General features: G+C 39.1%; 2 long non-coding RNA genes across 2 annotated transcripts in view; both read left to right on the top strand.

Moving 5' to 3' along the window:
• LOC115947848 overlaps positions 1-908 on the top strand; it is a 15,765-nt gene extending 14,857 nt beyond the window's left edge. Inside the window, exons 2-3 of the long non-coding RNA XR_004081692.1 lie at positions 416-456; positions 838-908. This is a non-coding gene — a long non-coding RNA (uncharacterized LOC115947848). The remainder of the gene's footprint in view (positions 1-415; positions 457-837) is intronic.
• A 14,180-nt stretch (positions 909-15,088) lies between these two features.
• Positions 15,089-18,480, top strand: part of LOC115947847 — a 10,458-nt gene continuing 7,066 nt past the window's right edge. Inside the window, exon 1 of the long non-coding RNA XR_004081691.1 lies at positions 15,089-15,298. This is a non-coding gene — a long non-coding RNA (uncharacterized LOC115947847). The remainder of the gene's footprint in view (positions 15,299-18,480) is intronic.

The following is an 18,480-nucleotide window of genomic DNA, read 5'->3' on the forward strand; positions in this document are numbered from 1 at the left end:
ATGCTAGGTGCTGGTCTAGAATTCAAACTAGTTTTGAATTGCTGCTTCAAGGCATGCAAACTCCAGAGAGAAATGAGATTTCAGCACCTTCACATGTCTGGCCTGTTGTATTACCTGACTCTTCGTGGTTTAATGTGCAACTGTGTATTTATCACTCTTCTAAGAGTCCAGATTTTCTCATGTATTGCCCAGCAAATTGAAACACTTGATTTGGAAGTCTGTATCCTACCTTAGATGCCAGATCCCTCATCTGTCAGTATCTGGCTAAAGGTAAAAATTTTAAAATGTTCTATGAAAAGGAAGTCTTGTTAGTCTAAAATGATATTCAGAAAGAATTTGCTAATCAAAAGCTAGTTATATAATTTTGGTAAATATGGCCTGGCTTTTTTTCCTTTTTTTTTTCTTTTTTTTACAGGTCAAGTGAGTGGCTCAGCAATGTGTGACACAACAAAACCTGTAAGTTAACACAATCAACACATGGTTTGCCCACAACCATTTCTGGTACACACTGGCTATCTGTAATACAGATCTCAGAAAACAGACCAGCAACACCTAGATCACTTCCCAGAAGTATATTTACATCAGAAACTTTAGTTAAGTTTTCCACATGAGACCCTTTAAGTTAAGTTAAGTTTAAGTTAAATTTTCCACCTGAGAGCATCTTGAATTTTTTGGCGCTTGAGTAGTTCAGATGGGACCATAGGCCTGGATCCCCAAAGGTCATCTGGGGTCCTTGGTCATCTGACTCCTGTTTAAATATTTTTGCTTGACAGTAGGAGGTAAGTATCTGAATAGCTTTAGATTATGAGCCTAGTTTCTCATTTTTTTTTTCCTTAGGCATTACATCAGAGATCTCTCATTGTACCTGTAAATATGAACTTGCTAGAAAATAACCTTGGACAAGAATATCCTACTTCTAATGAACAGATTTCAGCTCTTCTGCTCTACTGGCCTGCACTGCACTGCACTGAGCTCCATTTTGTAATTGGCAGGAGGTGAGAGTATTTCATGGGTAAATCTTTTTGCTCTTGAGAACGGGAAAGAAGCATAAGTCTATTGAATAGGAACCTCTAAGTTTAATTCCATACATCATAATTTGGAAGGAAAAAAAAATCTCAGAAACAGTGGAAGAAATTATGGGGGGAAAGTGAAAAAATCAGTGCAAGAGCACAGCAAGAATGAGAAAAGGGAGGCATGTGTTTGAGATATCCAGGGGCATATATAAATCAATATATAGCTAGACAACTTACATAATGTTCTCAAAGCTTGTATTATAAATATGAGAATAGAGAGAATCATATTTTGGGGACCTTATCCTGAATATAGGTAGGTGGAAGTTTTGTGCTTAATAGAAGCTAGTTCCCGCTGCAGCAGAGCCATTCACTAATGCAGTGCCACTCAGAAGGACTTATCTGAGAGCAGTTATTATGTCTTTAAAACAACAATTTCGAGGAAGAAATGAATTTCCATTTTTGTAATTAAAATAGTTGATTTTATTATATTTTTTCATTTACTTCTAAATTTGGGTGGCTACTGCAGGAACAGGTATGGTACATAACATATGTTTGACTGGTTGGCCTATCTCCATATCCCAGCTGCTTGCCTACCTCACACCAAGTTCAAGTGAAGTAATGGGTCTTATGTTGTCTCCCAAAGCTCAACAGATTGTGAGTCAGTCAAGGAATTCCTATCAGGCATGAAGGATGCACAGGAGCCTTCCCATAACAATGGATTCTAGCCCAGAAACTCTCACCGAGGAACTGTAGTTCACAGTACTCTGCCTGAATGTGTTTTATTATGCAGAAGGCAATTACATGAAGATAGTTTAAAATATATGGGTTATTAATATTACATAGCTGTGCACACTAGTTGTATTGGCTGATGGAAGAAACAAGACCAGGCTAATTAGCAGAATTTATTTTCTTTAACACTACCCCTGAATGTTGTCCTGCCAGGATCATTGCCCTCTCAGAGCTCTCTAGAACACATAAGTGCACTTTCCACCTTACTATGAAAGTCATCTACTGGGAAAGTTTGTGATTGTCTCTACTCCTTCCTTTTGGAGCCCTAGGTCTCTGAGGAAGGAAAATAAGCATGTCATATGAAAACCCCCTGAAGTTTGTGCTTGATATTTTAACTTCCCTTTGCAAGGCAGCTGCTGCTTTTGCACGTGTGGGAATCTGGTGAGCCGTACAATCTTAGGCTGAGGATTTCTATTCACTAGGGATTAGCTGAACTGTTTTCCTAAATCAGTCACCAGATCTGGATTCCAAATTAACAAAGTGGTGCTGAGCAATAATGTAGACTGTAGGTAGCAGCTGTGCAAATTTATTCACTGAAAGCATTATAAAAGCAGGCTGTCTAACTGCCTTAGCTTTAGTGCAGTGAACTCTGAGCAGTAGCGAACTTGCTGAATTTATAACAAGTAAAAAGCTCAGGTTCATTCAGCTTCAAGGTTGCTGAATGAGAAATGCTGGTCTTTGCACAATTACTCTAAACACAACTGCTCTCAGCAGAAAGTTTAAAGATGCAGAATGACTGCATCCTAGAAACTAGAGGTAAAAGGGAACCCAGAGATCATTGAACCTCTCCCTATGCCCTGATGATCTGCTACCATTTGTCTTTTCCATTTGTCTAGCCTGTTCCTAAAGATATCCATGGATGGAGGGTTTACACGCTCCTCATGCAATTGATGCCAGTGTTTAACCACCCCTCCTGCTGGAAGTGTTTTCTTGGAGTGTCTTCTGCAGTCATCTGTGGACTAAACTGTGCCTGTCCTTTTGCATCTTCTTCACTGGTGTGCTATTTTTTTTTTTACTTCTCACAATTCTCTCTGTTTTTTGAACTCTGTCCAATTTCTCTTTCACTGTATCTCAAATTAGACTCGGTATTCCATCTAGGACCTTGCCACAATTCAAGTCTCCCAAGGCTATCTTACTCTTTACTGTTACTATCCCACTGTGGGGTTTACTCTTCTTTAATATATTTTTTATTGCAACAGCACTGTTGAGTAAACCCTGGCTGTGCTCACCTAACTCCTCCCTATGGGGCTGCTGTCTTACCACTTCTTGCCTAGACTTTATTTGTGTAGTGTGAAAGTGCAGGACTTTCCATATGTCCTTACATAAGTTTACCACCTATTTTTAAGACTATTTCTCCAACTTGTCAAGATAATCTTAATTTCAGTCCTATTTTCCAGTGAGCTGATGGTCTCTATGGGATTATCTGCAGTAATGAATAAGCATATTTTATCTTCCTTCATTCAGGTTGTTAATAGAGATATTGATAAACCCCAAATTTAGCATGGATTCCTGAGGAATTCCACTCTATATATGCTTCCATTTCAGTAACTAACCACTGACAAATACTTCTAGTGAATAATTTCCCAGCCAGTTTGTACTCGTCCCATATCAGTTTCCTCTAAACTGTGTTTCTGTGTCTGAGGTAGAAGAATAATACATGTCAGTGTCAAAAACAGTCAAGATATGATACCTTCTGCTTCTCCCATCTGTTATCTTGCCACAGAAGGAAACTAGATTCGACCTAGTCTTATCCAGAAAATGCCATATATGCTTAATTCAAGCCTTTATGAGGTCTGGAGCACTGGTTTTCAAACTGTGGCCTCAGGTGAAGGCTGGGCCTTTGAGGGGATGCACCAACCTTTCTGAAATCAGACTGGAGAAGTGGGGCTCACAGGCTGAAGTACATCTGCTGGGTTACTGTGGTGTCACAGTTTTAGCAGTGGGACTGCTAGAGCAATCTCATGTGAGACAATGCCCTTGAGCATTTTCCATCTGTCTTTTCTACAGGTGAGCATGGTTTCTTAAAACACCAGCACTCATGCCAAGTAACACTCAGATGCTATTTGTAGCAAAATAGTTGGATCATTGGAACAGTCCAACATTGAAATATGACTTTCATTCAGATTTAAAATGAAAATGCATGGAAGACGACCTGCAGAGAAGGGGAGATACAGCTTGCAGTCAGAGATCTGAAACCTGCTGTCATTAACTTGATCATCATTAGCAGGGCATGCCAAGATGAAACAAATATTAGGGAAAACTTGGTAAACATTGATGTAGTTTAGAGCTACACAGTGTGTACCATGTCACATTACACTTCTTTACGGTCAGTAGAGAGAGGTAGGTACTTTGAATATATAACTCATCTTGTCTATTTTAGAGAGGAGATGCACCCATAAATACCCAACTGTGCAGAGCATGATCTGGCAGGTAAGATGTAGACATATGTATTTTATGTGTCTAATGTTACGTTATGCAGGGCTTTTTTGTTGTCTTGTGTCAGGTGCATAACAAATCATGTCTGTTCTCTCAATTCTTATGGAAAGAGGGGTAATATCTCCACATTTGGAATGTGGCATTAGTTTAAATTTTAGGAAATCTTGATAGCAACAGGGCTCTATTTAAATATGGAATATCTAAATGATCTGAATCTAATACCAAATACTTCTAGTCAGCTTAACAGATCACTTCTGTCATAGCTGCCATCATTCCTCTTGTTGCCTGGTTAAAAACTGCAGGTTTAGATTGAGTCTCTCCTGGCTGAAGAAGTCTTAAGAAAAAGGATGGCTTTATGGGTCACATTAGGAATTTCCTGTTAAGAAGCTGCCACTGAGTTATCTATGAGACATGGAAATTAATCTCAATAGATTAATAATGCAGATTTACTGAATAGTAATAAACACCTGTGCAGATACTTAGAGTGTAAAGCTAAGTTAATATCTAGAACATATAGTTCTCTTTGGTTGATCCAGATTAGTTTTCTCGGAGTGCCTTATCTAGACAAATCCTGAGTGTGTCTTTGATCTGCTAACAGAGATAAACTGCCAGTGCTACAGCATCTGTGGATCTGGGTAGCAGGTGCCACTGGTGGAGTTCTAGAGGACAGTGCCTGTCCCAGAGCCACTGGCTTCTGCATTGCTACTTGAGGGGTTATAGAAGCAAAATAATGGCATTGGAATTTTAGTATAATCTGACAGATCTGATGACTTTTTAAATATATAGGGTCACAGTATTGAATTCGGTAGCATGTTTTCTACTTTTTAAAGCTTGGTATAGAAACAACCAAAATGCTGAATAGCAGTTTTTAAGGAAGTTTTGCCAAGGCACAGAGAAGAGACATTTATGTATCCATTTACAGCTGTATGTGAAGCATGAGACACTGTTTATGTGTGAAATCCCCCCTGGTCTTCTGTGATGCAAATAAGAATGTTCATGCTGAAACTGAACTGGGAAATTCAATTCAATTCAATTCTAAAATTTGGTAAAAATGCCCAAGAAACAGAAAACAGTAACATGATAATTAATTTCAGGAATTAAGAAGCATAGGCAGATGAAGCCACAAATGTAAAAGAACACTTGGCTTTAAAATGCTAATTGCCATGTTCATACTTCTCCTCCCAAACATCACTTTGTTGGAAGGCGCTGTATTATTGCTGTAGGACCTCACAGAAGAGGTGGGTGTATGCTTGGACCATCTAGAACAAATGACAAAGTAATTTTTCAGCCCTGGGAAAAAGGTAATTTAAATATAATGCCAGATAATTGCCTGAACTCAGTGCAAATGGACAGCATGTTTCTGAGAAGGCAGAGGGTTTTAACAGTTGTGTTAGAAGATTATGAAATTGCAGTTTTCATGGTGATCCCCCAACCCACCACTTTTGAAAAGGTCAAAGAGTGAGGTCGTATTTCTTGGTTTGTGATAACATTATTCTGCAGGGGTGTTGCTGAAGAAAATGAAAGTGATGTTTATATATGTCAGAGTCTTCAGAGTTTTCTTTAGTGTCTTTGTTTCAGGGATTTTACAGGGAACTTTAAAAGGTGCAAAAGTACTGCATGACATTGCATACTCAGTTTTGTATTTTTAGACATAACAATGATGAAATCCTCAGTTTATATTTAAAAAATTTAAATTTGCAAGGGTTACACCACCAACTCCTGCCCCGATAAATAGGAAGACTAATGACAGGTGACATGGAGAAGGTTCAGTTACTCCTTCTCTTTTTTTTTGGCAGTTTCCAATGGTAATGTTCTTTCCCACTTCTCTCAAAATCCCGAACTTCAGACAGGGACAGGGGCAGCAAAGTCCCTCCCACTGTAAGAGAAGAGCGGGTTCCTGAACACAAGCTTGTGGGACCTGATGAGGTGCATCCCAGAGTCCTGAGGAAATTGATTGATGCAGTTGCCAAACTGCTTTCCATCATTCTTGTAAAGTTATGGCGATCCTGTGAGGTCACAAGTGGATAGAAAAAGGGAAACATCAGCCCCAGTTTTGAAGTGTTAAAAAGGAGGATGATGGCAGTTACCAACTTGTTCTGGACTTCCCAGTACAGGACAAGACCTGTTAGAGTGGGTCCAGAGGAGAGTCACAAAAAAGATCAGATGGGTGTAAAACCTCTACTATGAGGAAAGACTGAGAGAGTCGGAGTTGTTCAGTCCGGAGAAGAGAATGCCCTGGATAGAAGTCATTGTGGCCTTTCAGTATAGAAAGAGAACTTCTAAGAAACACAGGGGGACTGTAGTGGCAAGGAAAAGGGGCAATGGTTTTCAACTGACAGAGGACAGGTTGAGATTAGACATAAAGAAGAAATTTTTTACTAAAAGTGGTGAGATATTGGCACAGGTTTCCCTGAGAAGCTGTGGATGAACCATCATTGGAAGTGTTCAAGGTCATGTTGCATGGGCCTTTGAGCAACTTGATCTAGTAAGAGAAGCCCCTGCTCATGGCAGGGAGATCAGACTGGATGGTCTTTGGAGATCCCTTCCAATCCAAATTATTCTGTGATTTTATTACCTGTTTATGTGGCTGTTTAAAAGAGATTTTTTTTTTTTGGTCTGGAGAATAGGCCAATATTACTGGCTGGTGTTATTTAAAAGAATGAGAAAAGACAGAACATTCTAATCCTGGATATGACACAGTGTTGCAGTCAAAGACAAGTCTCTAAAGGGACTTGTAATCACAGATTTACAGAAAGCAATGCTAGAGCAGATATGAGGTCATCTACTTCAGATCAAGTCACATTAAATATCCTATGTTCTCTGTAACAGATATTTGACTAATCTGCTTTCCAAGACCTCCAAGAATGGAGATTGCAGATCCTCTCAAGGTAGTTAAATCCAGTGTTTAAGCATTTTAGAAAACTGTCCTTTTTGACATGTTCAAATCACACATACAAGCCTGATCTGTAACCTGAGTCTCTTTTGTTGCAAGTTAAGGCCATTTTCTGGATCTTGATTTGAAAATGATTGAGGATAACTTATTTTTCTTGACCTTCAGCCATTCTTATAGCTTTATTTTTATTTTCCATCTTTCCTCATGCATTCCTAGGTGCAGTATAACCTGTGACAAATAGAATGAAGGATCCCTTCATATGCCTTGTTGGATGTACATCCCATCATATTATGACAGTTTTGGTTTTTATTACCAATTGACACAGTTGATTAATCTTCAGTTTATTAATTTTTTTTTCTCAGAATTGTTCCTTAGCCCAATATCCTCCAAGGGCTGCCCAAATACAGAATTTTATTCTTGTCTCAATAGAATTGTCTCCTATTTTAAGAACATTTTTATTTTCTTTTTTTAGGGTAATTTCATTCATCACTAAGCTAGTCTGGAATATTCGCTATCTGTCAGTGAGAGTTGTGAGGCCTGGGAGAGGTGTTAGATAACTGTAGATGTCCACAAGTGACTTGAGGGTTTAAATGCTCTTTGTAGTCATATAATCATAGATCACAGAATCATGAAGGTTGGGAAAGACCTGCAAGATCAAGTCCAACATTAGATCTAATATCACCATGCCCACTAAGCCATATCAGAAAGTGCTGCTTCCGGTCATTTTTTGAGCACTTCCAGGAATGATGACTCCACTACTTCTCTGGGCAGCCTGTTCCAATGCTTAACCTAATTCTCAATGAAGAAATCTTTCCTAATATCCAAATTGAACCTCCCCTGAGGTAGTTAGACTAGTCACTAGAGTCATTAGATTAGAGAGAACTTAGAGATAATTTGTCTCACTCTCATTTAGACATCTACATTGGGTCAGCTGAACAGATCATTCATTTTACCCTTTATCTCTAATTAATGTTAATTCAGTGTAAACATATCAAAAGAAGCCTTTAGGTCTACTTTAGTTTGGAAGACATGAAAAAAAACATCGTAAAGCTCTCTTAGAAAGGCATTACAGCAATTTTATAGCTTGAGCAGTAGGAACTGGAAGTAGGAGCCCCAATTATGCCTTTCTTTCTCATCTCTTTGTTCACATGGAACAGCTCTGCCTCTCACCTGCCTACTCCTAGTTTTTAATTATGAAAATATTATGGAGGAATCTTGTTATAGAGCAAGATTAAAAGCTTATTTTTCTTTGAGTCTGTTAAATCACAGTATGTATACTTTCTCTACAAGGACTCTATCCAAAGGTAAAAAGGAGCCCCAAACGTCACAAATCTTTAGTTTATTGTTCCTTGGCAAAGTCCTAGTGTTTACTTGGATATATTAATTTGGGATAGTTTATTATTACTGTAATTCATAGGTACTATATTTTCTTGTCATAGGTGTTTTTCTGAGTTTGTTGTCAAATAAGCAAAATAGTGGTTAATATATGTGAAATTTCCTTGACTATTAGTCAACTCCATGAAATTCTCAGGCTTTAAGCCATATGTGAAAGTTGTATGACATGATGGGCATAATTTTTGTTCTCTTGAGAAACAGGCCACATTCCTTTCAAATGTGCAGTTTGACATTCTTTGTGAATGCCCAGAGAAGATTTGGGACTTTAGTCTTTGTGATGTGTAAGACTGTATGATAATATCACCTCTTAGGTGCATTTGTGCCATAAGGCTCCAATGTTTTCCTCTTCTGAAATGCAGATGTCTGAGGTGGGATTCTTCTAATCTATTTGTAGATGTCTGCATCGTGAATGTTTGTATCTAAGTGCATCGCCTTAGGAGAGGAGTGGGTACTTCTGGGGAATTATCCAGCTTACCTATTTTTGACATTTACTTTTTGGTGGGAAGAGCCTCGTTAGAAGGGTCTGTTTCTCTCTTCTTGTGTCCTATTAATGAGTGGGCTGAGGCCACCCACTGTCATCAGCTGCACTTAAGACCAGTGTTTCCAGAAGACCAGTGCTGTAGCAGCAGGCAGCTGTCACTGAGACCCACAGAGAAAAGGGGGACAGCTCTGGGCTAGACACCTTTGAGTCACCCTCACTGACACCGAACACTGAGGCATTGCATTACATCTGGCAGTGGAGCTTGGACTCTCAGAAGCAAAAGAATACTAATTTTATTGTCTAGATTTTCAGTATCTTCTCAGTCATTGATAAAACTCTCATCTTCAAAGAACACAATGTCCCAATATATGGGACACTTTTATAACTACATCTCCCCCTTTGGCCCTGATGGTATTGATGTCCTTGGATGATATCCCTGGACTAGATTCACTTCAGAAGTGCAAACAAACCCACATTTTCAGGGAGAAAGTGTTCTTGTCTTTTCATTTGGCCACAGGAAGTATTTTTCATTATAGGTTGTAGTGGAGAACTAGAATCCAGCCAATCTCTCTGGTGCCTTTGTTGTCAGGAAAAAATGATCTATCAAAACCTGTTTAGTGGGAACTTCAGCCAGACACTTAGGAGTGCTGATGCTTTGTTATTTTCTTGTTACGTGGTTCCTAAGTTTCTAAAGGTCTTGACATATATTTTCTACCAATAAGAAAAAATGCCTCCTCATGAGATTTAAGTATGTTGCTTTTATTTTTAATGGAGCCATGTTTGAGCATCTGTCATCATGTTCACTAAATCATCTGTCAATGAAATCCACATTTTTAGTAGCCATTACCTCAGCTCAGGGATAAATGACGTTCTAGCTTTCATGTCTAATCCTCCATATTATTTTCAGGTGGATAGGGTAACATTGAGGCCGCATCTTAAATTTATTCTAAAGGTGGTTTGAGATTTCTAATTAATCAGTATATCTACTTACCAATATTTTTTTCCCATGATCCAGTTCAAAATGTTGATCCTTTGTGAGCATACTGCCGTAGCCAGACAAAACTCTTCCACAAATCTGTGATGTTCTTTGGTCCTAAACAGCCTTTGTTGTTCAGGATAAAATCTAAGAAAATGTAGCATCAACTTCAGGCTCATTCAAAGTGAGTTAGCACACTTCATCAGAGGCACATTTGATGCTATCAGACCCACCAACCCATCCCATGGCATGTACCGGTGGAGCATAAGGCAGTGCCACGGCCTCTGCTGGCAGAGTTGGAGTAGCTGAGGGCTGTAGAGACACGGCGCAGTCATTGATACTCATGTTTATGAAGTGTTACATATGGTAGCCCAATGGCTTGAGGGACACCAATTCTTCAGTCTTTGTAGCAATGATTGGCTTTCATTTACTGGTGTGACAGCACTCCTAATGAAACACCCAGAAAGAGCTTCACAGGTGCCAGTACTGAAAGGAAGAAGAGGGGTTGCTTCTGTCACTGTTCTTTGATACAATTCTTTGTATATAGCTCCCAGCACTGGTCCTTCTGTTCCAAGGGAGGAAGGTTTGTCCTGTGGACTGAGAGCGGCTCAATACCATGGTGGTGTCTGTTTGTGTGCTTGTGGGGTGGCGAGCAGAGCTGAGCGAGTAATGTACACACCTCGCTGGGCTACATAACAACATTAGAAACATTTGAATTCTTATGCAGAAGAGATTTCTATTTAGAATGGGTCTTACCTGCATAAAGCATCCTGAAGTATCATAAGTACTACAAGGTTAGTGATGCTCTATATTATTCCTTATAAAACACATGATGTGAAACACTGCACTGTGTCTTTGCCATGTATTCTCATTGTTATTATTATAAACAACAAACAATGCATATTTGATAACATTTTTACTATGGCTTTTTTTTCATAGGAATTAGACCTCATTAGAAATCAGAAGCAGGATTTGTTTTGTGTACTGATAAATTATTAAACCCAGTAATACATAGCAAGATTACATGCCAACCCACAAAAATCCTGCAGAGTTGTTATTTTAAACCTGTGTCAATGAACAGTTTATTCTGAAGCATTTCAAATGTGTATGCATATGCATTATATACATATATATTATGTATATATATAGGTAGTGACAAAGCAAGTAGTTTAATACATTTTATGGCTCCAGCCTGGAGTTCTGCATACAGGAACCTGTGTGTGGTCAAGGAGGCTTGCATACTTTTGAACTCTAAGTTGGCCTAATAAAAGATATCATACTACAGTGCTTGCTTTGTCAACCCTGTTTTGCTGGCTCAAAATGCTGGCAAGATTAATTTTCAATTTTTAACATAAAACCCAAGAAAAAGAAGTGTTTACTTACTGCAAGGAGTTTATCCCCTGTTAATGACCCTGAAGGAGGCTTGTACACAAGGTGCAGATTGTTGCCAATTTGATGTATATTCATGTTACAGAATATGAAAATGAGAAGTTATACCATCTTGAGGGTTTTGTTTTTATAAGTTAAAAAAGCTTTTAAGTAATCATACTGCGTGTTTGATGGTGGAAATTGGTATGAATGTTTCTGGCAGTGGAATGATGTGATGTGGTTATGCATTTCTGTTTTCACTGCCTGCTCAATATTGGCCTTTTGCAAATACAGATTACCATGTCGATGGAAGGAATTTACAGCTTTGGCCCCCTTGTCTCACTCTGTGTTACAGCACCTTTTTTGGTACTTTATGTTACATATCCTTCCAACTGCATTTTTGTGACAGAAAAAGGAAATGTCTGTGGACTGCGATCCTGAAAATGTGTGAGCTTTACTATTTAATTGAATGAAATGAGTATTATTTCCCATTAACCTTGATTTCCTGTGGAGTGAAATCTTGCTCCTCTGAAACCAGTAGCAAACACTCTACTGTGCATGAGAGGATGGAGAGTCCATCAGCAATCCCTTACCAGCTTGTGACATGGCATACTGGAAGCTCAGAATAAAACAACCCTAAATAATAATAATGATAGAAAGAATACTCTTTAAAAGTGAAAATTTAGGGCTGTCAAATAAAACCCAAGCTGAATACAAAAGCTGTATGTATGATGTATTTAACTCTGCTAGTTTTGGGGCCTCACAACCCAGATAGAGCTGCAAGATCTGTTTGTGTTCTGCAGGCTGTTACACTGCATCCCATACTTACCTCATCTTGTGGGCAAGGAGCTGCTTGCTCTGACTTCATGGAATTGCAGCTGTATTTGTGGAGTGCTCTTGTCCTTTGGCACTGCCTCCCCTGTACATTAATACAGTTTAAATTCACCAGCATTTTCTCTGGAAGCAAACTTCAAAATTTGTCTTTAATCCTGATGCAATGCATATTCAGAGATTTTTATTTTCCTGGAGTTTAGTTCCTGAGGAAAACATACTGGTGCTCCCACCAGCCAGCTGTGGTTTATAATGACAATAATTAACAGCAGAAAAATGGGGAGCAGAGAAATGCAGTCCAGCAGCTTCAGAGATATGATTTTGTTCACTTCTAGGGATTCCAATGTGCTTAACAAACAATATTACAGGCATGATGGGCAGCTCTGGCCATTGCTAAGGTCTTCTGAACAGTGCTTCCTGTTTCAATAGTCTGGTTTGTTTATTTTATTTTATTTTATTTTATTTTATTTTATTTTATTTTATTTTATTTTATTTTATTTTATTTTATTTTATTTTATTTATATTTTTTAAATTTTAATTTCCCAGAGTTCTGCCAATGTGAATGTATTTAGGCTAGATTTATTTTTATCCACTGCCACTTTCCAGGTCTTTAAGTTTTTTAATCGAAAAATTGTTGAGCTATTTATAAGAAGAAGGCCAGATTTTTGCTTTTCAAAAAAATAATATCTTCCCCCTGTGTTTTTGAGCAAAGAGAGGCCTTTCTCTGCCTTTGAATCAGGTATGTGCCTTTTGCCATCGTCATAAAGCCTTTCAAGTTTGGTCGACTATTTCAAGACATGGAAAAAACCACAGTTACCAAATATCCCATAGAGGTTTACTAAAGCCTAACAGCAAATATTTCCAGAGATTTCATCTTCTCCGCCTTGCACAGCTCCTTCCCACCATCAGACTTTCCATGCACCGTCCTCACAGGATGACTGAACAGTCACTGCTGGGGGCACCAGAGGCCAAAACTGAGGCAACCCCTCTTGTACTGTCCCTGGGCATTCCTTTGAGCTGCAGTGATGCTCTGCAGTGGATCTGGGAGCAGGGAGCCACTCCCTCCTGAGCTGGAATGCATCTTAGGGCTCCCAAGTTTTAGTTTGCATGCTGTTGGCCAGCCTCCAGCATAGTTTCTCTTTGCTGCTAGCCTGAACGCACACAGAGAGCTGGACAACCTCAACGAGACCCTGAGCAGCCACATCTAATGGTGGAACGAGTCCTGCTTTGAGCAGGGGGTGGGAATAGACAACATCCTGAAAGTCCTTCTCTGTTTAAGTCCATGGTCCTGTGACTCTTTACTGACCATTTCTCCACTAGTGTGTGTAGGCCTAAAGGCAACATCCTCGTTTGTGTGTTTCTATAGGTATGATGCACACAGTGGAAATACTATTTATTACTGTATTTTTAAAAACAAGTGTATTCAAAACACCTCATTAAGATAATATTCAAGATGCATGGACAGATATCCTAAAAGATATCTGGATTAAGATTAAAAAAATTATCTCTGAAGCCTCAGTATGCTTCCAACATGTGTTTGTGTGGAAGCACTGACTCTAGTTTTGTGATTGCACTGTGTTTTCTCTCACATGGCTTCATCTCTGTATCTAGCATGGATCTGCTCTGGAGATGAAGCAGCACCGAGAAGGTTTGGTGGATGCAGAACTCTGGCTCACTTGTTGAGAAGGTACAAGGTATTTTCTGATTGAAACAGGGCATGGTAGAAAAAGAAAACAAGATCTCCAGGTTCAGGTATTTGAAGTCTGTTCTGGAGAGCTGGACACTATCCTTGCCTCTCCTGCTGTCATCCTGTGTGGTAATGGGCAGACATTTCCCCAGTGGTTAATTGCCAAAAGACCATTTCTGCCTGTTCCAGTAGTATCTGGAAAAAGATGACTGTGCAAATGTCATCCTGCAATCACAACTCTTTCTTTGGTAATGTCATCTATGATGATACATCTAATAAAGCCTTCATCAAGTCAGGTTAGGTAATTATTACTTCCTTATATCTCTTTATCATGTAATGTTCACCTTCTGTTTATATTTCTACTTTATACTTATAAATATTTATAAACAATTATTTATCAATGAATTGAGCAAACTATCTTGAAAATCTCTGAAATTCACTGAAATATTCAGGCAGCATGTGAGTTTGTTTTTCAAACCTCAGCAGGATTAATTAGATCCTGCAGTTCATTCATTTGCACTGTAGTCAATTGGAGTCTTACTTGTGGAAAGTCGGCAAGACCAAAAATTATGCCCAGTGGGCACATAGCTCTATAGTGGAAAATGTCAGCTCCAGATGGTAGTATTTCTGACTTCTCATCCGTTAGACTCTCTCTACTCCCACACTTTTTCTCCCTTTCTCAATTAACTTTTCTTGCATTTTTATGTGAGTGGGTTTTTTTTTTTTTTTTGAAATGGTTCTTAGAACTTGCTGTATATATGGTACACGTTTTCATTTACAGATCACTGAAATGGATAGGCAGATAAATAGATAGGGTTTTCTGAGCTTGTGAAATATGTAGCGTAATATAAAACCCTCTTCTAAGTCTGTTTTGTCAAATTTATCAAATGATATTTTAAAAATTATATTTCTGGAGTATATTTTCAGCATTTCTTATTGTTGTTCTTGATCTATGTTTGACAGTTGCTTAATCTGTCTGATATAACCTGAATGAATAGCAGCATTTAAAAATACGGCTTCAGGGACTCCTCAGGAGGCTTCTTTGTAAGTGTGCATTTACTGGTTCATCTGTAAATTTATTTTATGAGGTGTTTAAACCTCAAGAAAACTGAAAAGCATAATATTAAAGCCTGGTTTACATCTAGTGAAGTCAATGGGAACTTTGCAATTGACTTTAATGGTAGCCTATGCCCTCTAACTATGAAAGTGGCAAGGATGATATACACAAAACCACAAGGAGAATTTTTTGTTTCATCATATCCTAATTCTGTTCACAGATGCATTTGAAAAGTACAATGCAGTTCGTTCTTGAATTAAACAGTTCAGTGTTTGGCCCTAATCCTGAACCATGTTGATATTTTAGGTGGTGTTTTCCTTCTCGAAAGATCGCAGACTACTCATTTTCTCCAGGGTTCATGGAGGTGACAAGGTAAGAAATCCAGCCAAATGTTCCAATTTTCAAAAGGCTTTTGAAAATTACACTTTTGGTTTTGATCTTACATCTGCCCTATGGTGTGAGTAACGGAAGAAGTTGATGAAGCAGTTTTCTTTGTAATTGTTTTGTTTTTTTCATGTGATCTATTTTGACAAGGTTCATGGAAATGCATGTAATATCTGTAGCGCACGTGTACATGTTTTCCCTGAAGGTTCACTGCAGTGTAGTAGAAAGTTTCCACCACGCTATTGTAATTCCAGGCATATTTTTTTTATCGTGTTAGTGAAAGTGAGTGACAGTACCCCACAACAAAAGAAAGACTCACAGAATTCAGGTTTTTTTTGTGTTAGTGCAACAAGCACAGCAGTCTGAACTGGCCAGATATGGTAAGTAATCTGTAGTAGTTAACAATGCTAGACAAAAATTCCCACAAGCTTCTTGCTGAGTCTGCTTCAGACATTACTCATTTGGTGGCCTAAATACCGGTCTTGCTTCACACTTTTAACACTTGTGAAAGATGGAGATATTTTGTTGGTAACTGGAGTTGGTAGAACTGCAGATAAGAGTTTGCCAAAAGTGTTTGGTTGGGGCCATGCTCAGTTGAAAAATGCCACTTGTGCAGGGTGGAAATGGTGTCCCTGGGGTGCATCAGCTCCAGTGGAGCTGCAGATAGAGCTGAGCTGAGGGGCTGCTGCCTGGCCCCTGCTGCTCCCCTCACCAGCCCTGGGCTCTTTGCTAGGCTGAGCAGACTGATGGCATGGTAATAAATACTGAAATGCATAAAGCCACCTCTTCCCTCCAGACCCCACGTCTCCCCTACCCCAGCATAGCCCCCTGCCACCTTGTCCATGCAGTGGACTAGCAGCTCTCTGACTTCCTCCCTTGTCTCCTGCCAGCCTGGTGGCAGATCAGACCTTTGTGGTCTGCCCCCTGAAGCCTACTGAGTCCTCAGACTGCTGCCCCTTCTGGTTATCCTTCCCCAAGGCTCCACTGGAGACTGCTTTTTTGAGGTATCCCAGTGTGAGGGCAGCCAGGAGTCCAGCAGCCCTGGTGTTTTCCTGCCCAGTGATGCAATTGCTTTGGGAATGACCTGGAAATATTGTATACTGCCTTTCTCAAAAAACCCAGTGTGTCATAAATTCTTCCTCAGGGAAAAAAAAAGATTATTAGTATTTATTGCTGGCCTAAGACAAAATTTGTATGTGTCAAAACTACGTTGGTAAAATTTAGTAAAAGAGAGCCATTCCAGATGGCTACTGTAGCCCTTAGTTCATCTTTACAGTCTAGACATGGACAGAGATCTCTGTAGTATAATTAGAGAAATAAATGACAACTGGAAATTATGTGTCTAAGTGAGACTTAAACTTGCTAGATGGAGGTTGGAGGAAGCTGTGCAGAAGTAGGGATCTATTTCTTAAGGAACCTATTAACATGGTAGATTAAATACTTTTTCAAATGCCATCTCAGTCAATCCTGTTTTGCCTTAGTTTTGAAGACTACTGTGGCTTCTATGGAAGAATAAAAATAAAAGAAATTTGAAGTGTTCACAGGTCTGTTGTGTTTACACTAAATATAAGACTAAATAGAAACAGCATTGTAATTAAGGCTCCTGATTTTGAAGAGGAAAATTTTCATAAACTATATGATTTAATTACTCAAATCAACCAGATTGAGGAGCCTCGGGGTTGAAATGTGGAGGAGGTGTAAAGTTTTAAAAGTTTCAGATATGAAAGCTACCTAGAACTTATATTCCAAACAAAAGACAGTTGGGAAAAACACCTTGTCTAATTTGATGGGTAATCATCACAGAAAAGATGTTGGTAGGTAATGCAAGAACAGAAGAAAAAGAGGGATCAGAATAGAAAGCTGTATCTCAGAGGCAGGAAATGCAGGAATAAAGTACAAACAAGTGAGAGGAGCTTGAGAAAAGTATTCAGGCAGCATTTGAGAAAAAAGTTCTTATCTAGAAAAAATGTGGGAAAGGGAAAGACTTGTGCTGTGAAGAGGAACTCTAATCTGTGTGGGGTAAATTAATGATGATCTAGCAACAGGGCAAAGTCTGGAGGCTTTCTGAGGGTGTGGAAATGGCAGATAACCAACTAAAAAGGAAAAAATCTTAGGACAGTTCATGGCTAGTGGGATAGCTGTTATTCAAAATTCAGAAGGAACAGGTCTATGAAACCATATGTATCAGTGTCTCATGAAGATGAAAGGGACCATGTGACGAGACAGTTCCTCTGTGTATGAAGGGAGGAAAGGCTGGTGTGAAGATTGGCCTATTATTCTGACCTCAGGGGTGCAAAGCTTTAAAAGAGATATTGAAGGAAAGAAATTTCTATATAGTAAATGTGGGGTAGGAGGGGGAACATTCATTAAAAAAAAGCCCCCACCTTGCCCATGGTATGCAAATCTGGTACTTTGATTTACTGCAAAAGGGACATCTTGTAAAAGCTAACCTTTCTGGATCCCAGTAAAGAGTTTCTGTGGTATAGGAACATACTTGATATATCCCCATAAGATATATCTCTGAGAAGAAGGACACAAATACGGAAGTAGGGGAAATGTAAGGTGGAGAAAAGTAGGAAATAGCAATTCTCTGACTGAGTTTATCTGCTGGTTTGGGTCAGGTAATTATGCTTTTTTTCCCCCATGGACTGACATTATATCCTGTGCAGTTTGCAGTGTTTAGCAGTCTTGTGCAGATGCAGAAGGTACTCACAGTGTGTATTTTCTCTTGCTTTGCTCTTACCAGAGTTTAAAATATAAGACATTTTGGCTGAAGGCATTTTGTCTTTAGATGGAGAACCGTACGTGTCATTCTGGTGTTCAGGGTAGGATTGTAAAACGGCAAACAACTCTGAGAAAGGGAAATGGTGTGGAAAGGAAAAAAAGACAATGCAAAAGAGAAGAAATACAAAAGTATGTAACACTCAGGAACTTTTTAACTTCCATAGTGCAGGGAGCTGTTGAGATTCTGGATCTGTATCACTTTTGGCATTCAAACTCCCATATAGCACTAACAATTCCCAAAGGGAAGGAAACAGTGGTATGCACTTCCTCTGCTGCCCTGTGCTCTGGACAGGGAGACTCTGCCCAGGAAAAAGCACAGTGGGCTTTCCTCAGGGGTGGTGAGGGTAGCACATACTTGTGCCTGTAATCAGATCTGACCCACAAAC

Source organism: Geospiza fortis, unplaced genomic scaffold, assembly GCF_000277835.1.
Source record: "Geospiza fortis unplaced genomic scaffold, GeoFor_1.0 scaffold194, whole genome shotgun sequence".
NCBI classification, from domain to species: Eukaryota; Metazoa; Chordata; class Aves; order Passeriformes; family Thraupidae; genus Geospiza; species Geospiza fortis.